This window comes from Arachis hypogaea, chromosome 12 (assembly GCF_003086295.3).
Source record: "Arachis hypogaea cultivar Tifrunner chromosome 12, arahy.Tifrunner.gnm2.J5K5, whole genome shotgun sequence".
Taxonomy (NCBI): domain Eukaryota; kingdom Viridiplantae; phylum Streptophyta; class Magnoliopsida; order Fabales; family Fabaceae; genus Arachis; species Arachis hypogaea.
The window spans coordinates 95309774-95319764 of record NC_092047.1 but is presented as its reverse complement, the minus strand read 5'-3'; the positions used below and the strand labels follow the sequence as shown (position 1 = coordinate 95319764).

Genomic DNA, 9991 nt, shown 5'->3' with positions numbered 1-9991 from the left:
GTCAATTGCATTTTTTTTACTTTTCTTAAAATCTTCGAAAACTCATGCATGGTGTTCTCCATGATCTTCAAGTTGTTCTTGATGATTTTCATTCTTTGATCTTTGCATTTTCATGTCTTGTGTTTTTTTTCTTGTTTTTCATATGCATTTTCAATTTGTTAGTGTCTAAACATTGAAAATTTCTAAGTTTGGTGTCTTGCATATGTTTCTTTTCTTAAAAATTTTTCAAAAACATGTTCTTGATGTTCATCTTGACATTCAACATGTTCTTAATGTTCATCTTGACATTCAAAGTGTTCTTGCATGCATTTTTATTTTGATCTTAAATTTTCATATTTTGCATCATTTTTATGTTGTTCTCTCTCATTAAAAATCAAAAATCAAAAAAATATATTTTCCTTATTTTGCTCATAATTTTCGAAAATTGAATTGATTTAATCATAAAGTTTTTAAAATTTAGTTGTTTCTTGTTAATCAAGTCAAATTTCAATTTAAAAATTCTATCTTTTTCAAAAATCAAATCTTTTTCATTTTTCTATCATGTTTTTTTTTTTTAATTTTAAAATTGATTTTCAAAATCTTTTTCTTAATTTTGTTTCTAATTTTCGAAAACTTTACTAACAATTAATGTGATTGATTCAAAAATTTTAAGTTATTACTTGCCTAGTAAGAAAGGTTCAATCTTTAAATTCTAGAATCATATCTTTTTGTTTCTTGTTAGTCAAGTAATTAACTTTAATTTCAAAAATCAAATCTTTTTAAATTTCTTTTTCAAATCTTTTTCAAAATAATTTTCAATCATATCTTTTTCAAAACTTAAATTCAAAATCTTTTCTAACTTCTTATCTTTTCAAAATTGATTTTCAAATCTTTTTCAATTAACTACTTGACTTTTTGTTTGATTTTAAAAGTTTTCTATTTCAATCATATCTTTTTCAAAACCACCTAACTACTTTTCTCTCTCCAATTTTCGAAAATCACTAACAACTTTTTCAAAAAAATCTCTTTTTATTTAATTAATTCATTTAGTTTCAAATTCTATTTTGTTTCTCTTTTTAATTTTCGAATACTAACCAATAAATAAAATAAAAACAAAAAAAAATATATTTTCCTTTTATTTTAATTCAAATTCAATCTCCCTCTCTCATCTCTCTATTTATTTATTTATCTACTAACATTCATTTTCCACTCAAAATTTGAACCCCCTCTTCTTCACTATGTTCGAATTTTTCTCTTCTTCTTCTATTCTTCTCTTCTTCTACTCACATAAAGGAATCTCTATACTGTGACATAGAGGATTCCTCTTCTTTTCTGTTCTCTTCTTCTTCATATGAGCAGGAACAGGGACAAAGACATTCTTATTGAAGCTGATCCTGAACTTGAAAGGACTCTTAAGAGGAAACTAAGAGAAGCTAAAACACAATCCTCTGGAGAGGACCTGACAAAAATTTTCGAAAAAGAAGGAGACATGGCCGAACCAAATAACAACAATGCCAACAATACAAGGAAGATGCTTGGTGACTTCATTGCACCTTCTTCTGACTTCTGTGGAAGAAGCATCTCAATTCCTGCCATTGGAGCAAACAACTTTGAGCTTAAGCCTCAATTAGTTTCTCTGATGCAGCAGAATTGCAAGTTTCATGGACTTTCATTGGAAGATCCTCATCAGTTCCTAGCTAAATTCTTGCAAATCTCTTATGCTTTTCCCTTTTGCTGTAAGAGACAGAGCTAGAACATGGTTGGATTCACAACCTAAGGAAAGCCTGAACTCTTGGGAAAAGCTGGTCAGTGCTTTCCTGACCAAATTCTTTCCACCTCAAAAGATGAGCAAGCTTAGAGTGGAAATCCAAACCTTCAGACAGAAGGAAGGTGAGTCCCTCTATGAAGCTTGGGAAAGATATAAGCAATTGATCAAAAGGTGTCCTACTGACATGCTTCCAGAATAGAGCATCATATGTATATTCTATGATGGTCTGTCTGAGTTGTCAAAAATGTCATTGGACCATTCTGCAGGAGGATCTCTTCATCTGAAAACCCATGCAGAAGCTCAGAAACTCATTGAAATGATTGCAAATAACCAGTTCATGTACACCTCTGAGAGGAGTCCTGTGAACAATGGGACGCCTCAGAAGAAGGGAGTTCTTGAAATTGATACTCTGAATGCCATATTGGCTCAGAACAAAATATTGACTCAGCAAGTCAATATGATTTCTCAGAGTCTGAATGGATTGCAAGCTGCATCCAACAGTACTAAAGAAGCATCTTCTGAAGAAGAAGCTTATGATCCTGAGAACCCTGCAATGGCAGAGGTGAATTACATGGGAGAACCCTATGGAAACACCTATAATCCTTCATGGAGAAATCATCCAAATTTCTCATGGAAGGACCAACAGAAGCCTCAACAAGGCTTCAATAATAATGGTGGAAGAAATAGGTTTAGCAATAGCAAATCTTTTCCATCATCTTCTCAGCAACAGACAGAGAATTCTGAATAGAGCCATTCTGGCCTACAAACCATAGTCTCTGATCTATCCAAGACCACACTAAGTTTCATGAATGAAACAAGATCCTCCATTAGAAATTTGGAGGCACAGGTGGGTCAGCTGAGTAAGAAGATTACTGAAACTCCTCCCAGTACTCTCCCAAGCAATACAGAAGAAAATCCCAAGAGAGAGTGCAAGGCGATAACCATGACCAACATGGCCGAACCTGGAGAGAGTGAGGAGGACGTGAGTCCCAGTGAGAAAAGCCTCATGGGACGTCCTCTGGACAGAAAGAAGTTTCCCTTTGAGGAACCAAAGGAATCTGAGGCTCATACAGAGGCCATAGAGATTCCATTAAACTTTCTTCTGGCATTCATGAGCTCTGATAAGTATTCTTCCTCTGAAGAGGATAAAGACATCACTGAAAAGCAAGTTGCTAAATATCTAGGAGCAATCATGAAGCTGAATGCCAAGTTATTTGGTACTGAGACTTGGGAGGATGAACCCCCCTTGTTCACCAATAAACTGAATGCATTAATGAGGCAGACATTACCTCAGAAGAAACCAGATCTCGGAAAATTCTTCATACCTTGTACCATAGGCACCATGACCTTTGAGAAGGCTCTGTGTGACCTGGGGTCAGGGATAAACCTCATGCCACTCTCTGTAATGGAGAAACTGGGAATCTTTGAGGTACAAGCTGCAAGAATCTCACTAGAGATGGCAGACAAATCAATGAAACAGGCTTATGGACTAGTAGAGGACATGCTGGTAAAGGTTGAAGGCCTTTACATCCCTGCTGATTTTATAATCCTAGACACTGGGAAGGATGAGGATGAATCCATTATCCTTGGCAGACCCTTCCTAGCCACAGCAAAAGCTGTGATTGATGTTGATAGAGGAGAGTTAGTCCTTCAGTTAAATAAGGACTACCTTGTATTTAAGACTCAAGGTTCTCCTTCTGTAACCATGGAGAGGAAGCATGAAAAGCTTCTCTCAATACAGAGTCAAACAAAACCCCCACATTCAAACTCTAAGTTTGGTGTTGGGAGGCCACAACCAAACTCTAAGTTTGGTGTTGGAAAGCCACAACCAAACTCTAAGTTTGGTGTTGAGAGGCCCCAACCCTGCTCTGATTATCTGTGAGGCTCCATGAGAGCTCACTGTCAAGCTATTGATATTAAAGAAGTGCTTATTGGGAGGTAACCCAATGTTATTTAATTATATCTATTTATTTTCCACTGTTATTTTATGTTTTCTTTAGGTTGATGATCATGTGAAGTCACAAAAATAACTGAAAAATTAAAAACAGAATGAAAAACAGCATTAAAAATAGCTCACCCTGGAGGAAGAGCTTACTGGTGTTTAAATGCCAATAAGAGTAGCAGAATGGGCATTAAACGCCCAATCTGGCACCATTCTGGGTGTTTAACGCCAGGATCAGGCACCAGACTGGCATTTAACGCCAGAACAGGGCACCAAGTTGGCGTTAAATGCCAAGAAAGGGAGAAAAACTGGCGTTAAACGCCAGAAACAAGCAGCAATCTGGCGTTTAACGCCAGAATTGCATTCTAAGGGCGTTTTGCACGCCTAAATGGAGCAGGGATGCTAAGTCCTTGACCCCTCAGGATCTATGGACCCCACAGGATCCCCACCTACCCCACCTCTTTTTCTCTCTTCTCACACCTTTTCATAACACTCTTTCCCAAATACCCTTCACCAGTCACCTCCATATCTCTTCCCAAATACCCTTCAACAATCACATTCACTTTTCCCCAAAACACCACCTACCTTCAAATTCAAAACTCTTTTTCCCTCCCAAACCCAAACCCCAAATACATGAACCTAACCCTCCCCCCACTTCTATATATACCCTCATCACTCCTTCAATTTACACATCACAAACACCTTATACCCCTTGGCCGAATTCACCCTCTCCCTCCATCTCCTCCATTTTCTTCTTCTTCTCCTTCATTCTTTCTTCTTTGCTCGAGGACAAGAAAACCTTTTAAGTTTGGTGTGGTAAAAGCATTGCTTTTTATTTTTTCATAACCATGTATGGCACCTAAGGCCAGAGAAACCTCTAGAAAGAGGAAAGGAAAGGCAAAAGCTTCCACCTCCGAGTCATGGGAGATGGAAAGATTCATCTCAAAGGTCCATCAAGACCACTTCTATGAAGTTGTGGCCAAGAAGAAGGTGATCCATGAGGTCCCTTTCAAGCTCAAAAGGAATGAGTATCCGGAGATCTGACATGAGATTAGAAGAAGAGGATGGGAAGTTCTCTCCAATCCTATTCAACAAGTCGGGATCTTAATGGTTCAAGAGTTCTATGCAAATGCATGGATCACTAGGAACCATGATCAAAGTATGAACCCAAATCCAAAGAATTGGCTTACAATGGTTCGGGGGAAATACTTAGATTTCAGTCCGAAAAATGTAAGGTTGGCGTTCAACTTGCCAATGATGCAAGAAAACGCACGCCCCTACACTAGAAGGGTCAACTTTGATCAAAGGTTGGACCAAGTCATCATGGACATATGTGTGGAAGGAGCTCAATGGAAAATTGACTCAAGAGGCAAGCCGGTTCAATTGAGAAGGCATGACCTTAAGCCTGTGGCTAGACGATGGTTGGAGTTCATTCAACGCTCAATCATTCCCACTAGCAACCGGTCTGAAGTTACTATAGACCGGGCTATCATGATCCATAGTATCATGATTGGGGAGGAAGTGGAAGTTCATGAGATTATACCTCAAGAAATCTACAAGGTGGCTGACAAGTCATCCACTTTGGCATGGTTAGCTTTTCCTCACCTCATTTGTCACCTCTGCAATTCGGCTAGGATTGTCATAGAGGGAGACATCCTCATTGAAGAGGACAAGCCCATCATTAAAAAAAGAATGGAGCAAACAAGAGATCCCACTCATGGACCTCAACAAGAGCATGAAGAAGCTCCTCATCATGAAATCCCTGAGATGCCTCAAGGGATGCACTTCCCTCCACAAAACTATTGGGAGCAAAATACCTCCTTAGGAGAATTAAGCTCCAACATGGGACAATTAAGGGTGGAGCACCAAGAGCACTCCATCATTCTCCATGAGATTAGAGAAGATCAAAGAGCTATGAGGGAGGAGCAACAAAGGCAAGGAAGAGACATAGAGGAGCTCAAGAGCACCATTGGTTTTTCAAGAGGAGGAAGACGCCACCCTCACTAAGGTGGACCCGTTCCTTAATCTCCTTGTCTATCTATTTTTCTGTTTTCGTTCTTTATACTTTACTTTTATTTATGTTTGTGTCTTTACTACATGATCATTAGTGTCTAGTGTCTATGTCTTAAAGTTATGAATAATTCCATGAATCCTTCACCTTTCTTAAATGAAAAATGTTCTAAAAGCAAAAGAACAAGAAGTACATAATTTCAAATTCATCCTTGAAATTGGTTTAATTATTTTGATGTGGTGACAATACTTTTTGTTTTCTGAATGAATGCTTGAACAATGCATATTTTTGAATTTATTGTTTATGAATGTTAAAATTGTTGGCTCTTGAAAGAATAATGAAAAAGGAGAAATGTTATTGATAATCTAAAAAATCATAAAATTGATTCTTGAAGCAAGAAAAAGTAGTGAAAAATAAGGCTTGCAAAAAAAAGAAAGAAAAAGAAAAAGCAAGCAGAAAAAGCCAAGAGCTCTTTAAACCAAAAGGCAAGAGCAAAAAGCCAGTAACCCTTTGAGCATTAATGGATAGGAGGGCCCAAAGGAATAAAATCCAAGCCTAAGCGGCTAAACCAAGCTGTCCCTAACTATGTGCTTGTGGCGTGAAGGTGTCAAGTGAAAAGCTTGAGATTGAGCGGTTAAAGTCGTGATCTAAAGCAAAAAGAGTGTGCTTAAGAACCCTGGACACCTCTAATTAGGGACTCTAGCAAAGCTGAGTCATAATCTGAAAAGGTTCACCCAGTTATGTGTCTGTGGCATTTATGTATCCGGTGGTAATACTGGAAAACAAAGTGCTTAGGGCCACGGCCAAGACTCATAAAGTAGCTGTGTTCAAGAATCAACATACTGAACTAGGAGAATCAATAACACTATCTAAATTCTGAGTTCCTATAGATGCCAATCATTTTGAACTTCAAAGGATAAAGTGAGATGTCAAAACTGTTCAGAGGCAAAAAGCTACTAGTCCCGCTCATCTAATTGGATCTAAGTTTCATTGATATTTTGGAATTTATAGTATATTCTCTTCTTTTTATCCTATTTGATTTTCAGTTTCTTGGGGACAAGCAACAATTTAAGTTTGCTGTTGTGATGAGCGGATAATTTATACGCTTTTTGGCATTATTTTTAGGTAGTTTTTAGTATGATTTAGCTACTTTTTAGTATATTTTTATTAGTTTTTAAATAAAAATCACATTTCTGGACTTTACTATGAGTTTGTGTATTTTTCTGTGATTTCAGGTATTTTTTGGCTGAAATTGAGGGACCTGAGCAAAAATCTGATTCAGAGGCTGAAAAAGGACTGCAGATGCTGTTGGATTCTGACCTTCCTGCACTCGAAATGGATTTTCTGGAGCTACAAAAATCCAATTGGTGCGCTCTCAATTGCATTGGAAAGTAGACATCCTGAGCTTTCCAGAAATATATAATAGTCCATACTTTGCCCGAGTTTTGACGACGCAAATTGGCGTTTAAACGCCGATTTCCTGCCCTATTCTGGCGTTAAACGCCAGAACTGAGTTACAAGCTGGAGTTAAACGCCCAAACTGACACCAAAGTTGGCGTTTAACTCCAAGAAAAGTCTCTACACTTGAAATCTTCAATGCTCAGTCCAAGCACACACCAAGTGGGCCCCGAAAGTGGATTTCTGCACTATCTGCACTTAGTTACTCATTTTCTGTAAACCCTAGTTACTAGTTTAGTATAAAAACTACTTTTAGAGATTTATTTTACATCCAGTTTTCATATTTCGAAACTGAGACCATTGTACACATTTGGAGGTTGGCCTCACGGCCATGCCTGGACCTTCATCACTTATGTATTTTCAACGGTGGAGTTTCTATACCCCATAGATTAAGGTGTGGAGCTCTGCTGTTCCTCATGAATTAATACAAAGTACTATTATTTTTCTATTCAACTCAAGCTTATTCTTATTCTAAGATATTCATTCGCACACAAGAACATGATGAATGTGATGATTATGTGACACTAATCACCATTCTCACCTATGAACGCGTGCCTGACAACCACTTCTGTTCTACATGAAAACAAGCTTGAATGCATATCTCTTAGCCTCCTGGTTCACGATCAGAGTCTTCATGGTATAAGCTAGAATCAACTGGCGGCCATTCCTGAGATCTGAAAAGTCTAAACCTTGTCTGTGGTATTCCGAGTAGGATCTGGGATGGGATGACTGTGACGAGCTTCAAACTCGCGAGTGTTGGGCGTAGTGACAGACGCAAAAAGATCAATGGATCCTATTCCAACATAAGTGAGAACCGACAGATGATTAGCCATGCGGTGACAGCGCATTTGGACCATTTTCACTAAGAGGACAGACGGTAGCCATTGACAACGGTGATCCCCCAACATACAGCTTGCCATGGAAAGGAGTATGAATGATTGAATGAAGACAGTAGGAAAGCAGAGATTCAGAAGGAGCAAAGCATCTCCATACGCTTATCTGAAATTCTCACCAATGAATTACATAAGTATTTCTATCTTATTTTATATTTTATTTATATTTTAATTATCAAAACCTCATAACCACTTGAATCTGCCTGACTGAGATTTACAAGGATGACCATAGCTTGCTTCAAGCCGACAATCTCCGTGGGATCGACCCTTACTCACGTAAGGTTTATTACTTGGACGACCCAGTGTACTTGCTGGTTAGTTGTGCGGAGTTGTGAAAAGGAGTTGAGATTAAAATCGTGCGTACCAAGTTTTTGGTGCCGTTGAGATCAAAATTTTGTGCACCACACGTGCGGGCGTTGGATGGAGGTACTCGACACGGATTCGATTTCAAGACACTTTATTAAATCGAACAGGTCTAGTCGGACAAATATTTGAGATAGGTAATCGAATAAGTTATTCGAATAACAGATCGAGCAGTTATGTAAGTGGAGAAGGTTAAGGCTTTTACCACGTGAGGAATTTATGAGTAAATGTTTATCAGCCAAAGGGCGGGAACGGTTACCGCGGAGTGCGCATACAAGGCTGTGTTTTGTAATTAATTATCAGTTACATAAGTAGATTATAAATACTAGAAAGTTTTAGGGAATAAAGGTTAGAACTTCGTTTCAGAAATTACTCACGCATTCTCACATCCCAACGACTTTCTGAGTTTGCCTTGAGTCAATTATCTGTAGGTTCCTTCCATTTGTCTTTACTTTCCATTTATAATTCCAGTAAATTTTATTTTTCAAGCAAGTTTATCTTTCAAGTTAATTTATCTTTCAAGAATTCTTTAATTTCCATGTCCAATTTACATTTCAGTAAATTTAATTTTCAAGTCAAAGCCCTTTGATCTAGTCGAAGGCACCTTTACTGCTTTGTTTAAATTTCAACGCAATCTTTCCAATTTCAGTTAATTTACTTTTTGAAAACTTCATTTTTCATTTCTTTTGTTCTTCTACAAACTTCGATTTATATTTCATTTCGATTCCCGTCTAATCGAAGACGCTTTGATGCACTTATAGAAAACTGGTACCTGCAAAAGAGGAGTTGGTTTCGCTCCCAGACCATTAAAATCGAACCACCATCGATTTGCTAAAAATCGACAAAAGAATTTCTATCCTTATAATTTCACCATAAATCCAATTATACCTTTTAACCTATCACATACATCTCTCTCACTCTCAAACTCTACTGAAAAGTGAAAACTATCAAGAACTATTTTTTTATCTTTTTTGTTTATGATTTATTGTGTTTAAAATATGAATATAGTCTTGTTGAACTTTAATATCTTATAAATCATGTTGTATGACTGCAATTTATGAAATTGAACATTTTAATTCAAATATGTTTGGTATTTTGTTGTATATTATGATCAAAAAAAGAATTATACAGGTTTTAGTATACCAAATATGACTAGAATAGTTTATTTTTTTCCGATTAGTTTCAAAACCAAAAATAACAAACAATACTATTCCAATTAAATTAGATGTGGTTTGGTTTACCTTGGATAGGAAAAATCAAACCAACCAATCTAATTAGGGTTCGATTACGGTGCTGAAGTAAAATTTTTTCAGCACCTGCTGAAACGAAGTGGATGTAAGCAAATCTCAACACGTGTTATAGTTGTTGGTGCAGTAGCAGACATAGATTGAAAAATAGCAGTGGTGGCAGGAATTTAAATGGGTTAATTACGATATGAAATCCCGTAATATGAAAGCATTAAGAAGTTATTACTTGTTAATGTGACACATGTTTTTGTTGATTTTTGTTGTTATTGGGTATGGGCTGTTTGGTTTTTGATGGAACTGGATTGGAAAGGCGAAGTTTGGTCAGAAAAC

The 9991-nt window shown here is 37.1% G+C and overlaps 1 non-coding gene across 1 annotated transcript; it reads right to left on the bottom strand.

Annotated features, from left to right (window-relative positions):
* Positions 1-1829: 1829 nt before the first annotated feature.
* LOC112731096 (small nucleolar RNA R71) lies at positions 1830-1937 on the bottom strand. Its single transcript, XR_003166888.1, has one exon. It is a non-coding gene; the product is annotated as a small nucleolar RNA R71 (small nucleolar RNA).
* Between the last annotated feature and the right edge of the window lie 8054 nt (positions 1938-9991).